At 38.0% G+C, this 1,859-nt stretch overlaps 1 pseudogene; it reads left to right on the plus strand.

Annotated features, from left to right (window-relative positions):
* Positions 1 to 553: 553 nt before the first annotated feature.
* LOC107159254 lies at positions 554 to 1,611 on the plus strand (annotated as a pseudogene).
* Positions 1,612 to 1,859: the final 248 nt, after the last annotated feature.

The raw sequence follows: 1,859 nt of genomic DNA on the forward strand, positions 1-1,859 counted from the left end.
CAAGCCTACAATTATCGAACTAATATGATCTTGGTATAAAAAGAGACATATAGAGATCAATAGAACAAAATAACCCCCAAACAAACCCACATATGTATGTTCAACTAATCTAAAAAATGCACCAAGAATACACAGTCTATCAATAGTCTGTTTAATCAATGGTGCTGGGAAAACAACATGTGCATGCTAAAAATGAAATGAGCAGTAAGCTGTTGGAATTGGACACAATGTATAGGTAAGTAAAGCAATCAACACTATTCCAAAAAGCTTTTGAATAGCAAAAGAAGCAATATACAAAATGAAAAAGCAATCTAAATAATGTGAGAAAATAATTGAAAACCATACACCTAAGAAAGGATTGATATTCCAACAATATAAAGAACTCATAATACAGTAGGAAAAAAGCCACAAATATTTCTATTAAAAACAGGAAAGGAGGGCTGGGGTTGTGGCTCAGTGGTAGAGTGCTTGCCTAGCACGTGCAAGGTCCTGGGTTCAATCCTCAGCACCACATAAAAATAAATAAATAAAATAAAGATGATATTGTGTCCAACTAAAAATGTAAATATTAAAAAAAAAAACAGACAAGGAGGTCAGTCTTGGAGAGGTTCCTTAGGAGCCACACTTCTTCATTTGTAAATTGTTCAGGAGGCTTTCAGCTAGGTCCAGTCTGTAGCTATGTTTCATGAACAATATGACAATGATATCACTGTTTGGAGCCCTCAGGTCAGGATTCATCAAATTGAATATGCAATGGAAGCTGTTAAACAAGGTTTGGCCACGGTTGGTCTGAAAAAATATCCATGCAGTGTTGGTTGCATTGGAGAGGGCACAGTCAGAGCTTGTAGCTTGCTGAAAAAAAATTTTCCATGTTGACACATATTGGTATCTCAATTGTGGGGCTTATTGTTGGTGCTAGACTGTTCCATAATTCATGTACAAGAAGTGTTTGGATTCCAGATTTGTAATTGACAGAGCACTTCTTGTGTCTTACCTTGTATCTCAAATTAGAAGCAAGACCCATGTACCCACCATAGCTGGATACCCTGTTGTGTTGGGCTGCTTATTGCTTATTGCTGGTATGATGATGCCCTCAGACTTTCTAAACCTGTCCATCTGCTAACTATTTGGACTGCAGAGCTATGTCCATTGGAGGCTATTCTCAATCAGCTCATACTTACTTGGAGAGACATATGTCTAAGTTTATGGAGTACAATTTAAATGAACTAGTTAAACATGATCACTGGAATGGAGACACTTCCTCCAGAGCAGTAACTAACTGAAAAGAATATTTCCAATGTGGATAAAGACTTGGAATTTACAATCTATAATAATGCTAATGGGTCTCTATTCCTAGAATGTCTTGAAGGAAGACCACAGAGAAGGGCACAGCCACAACAAACTGTTGATGAAATCGCAGAAAAGGCTGATGAACTTCAAGATCTGCATAAACTCATGGAGAATTAAAAACATGATACTGGATTGTCATTGAAGAACTCAAAAGGGACATTAACCTTGGTACTCAGGAAGCTGAGACAAGAAGTCCAAAAGTTCAAGGCCAGCCTGAACAACTTAGTGAATCTTATCTCAAAATAAAATGAAATGGGCTGAGGATGTAGCTCAGTGGTAGAGTGCTTATACACAAGGACCTGGGTTCAATCCCCAATACCAAAAAAGCAGGATTGGGAGGATAAAAATGTCTTGAAACAAATGGAAACAAAACATGACAAAATTTGTGGGGTACAGCAAAAGCTAAGAGGAGAGTTTACAGTAATAAACACCTACGAGAGAGAGAGAGAGAGATTTCAGCCAGGCATGGTGGCACGTCTGTAATCCCAACAGCTCAGTGAGCTGTAGCA

Source organism: Marmota marmota, unplaced genomic scaffold, assembly GCF_001458135.2.
Source record: "Marmota marmota marmota unplaced genomic scaffold, marMar, whole genome shotgun sequence".
In the NCBI taxonomy this organism is placed as follows: Eukaryota; Metazoa; Chordata; class Mammalia; order Rodentia; family Sciuridae; genus Marmota; species Marmota marmota.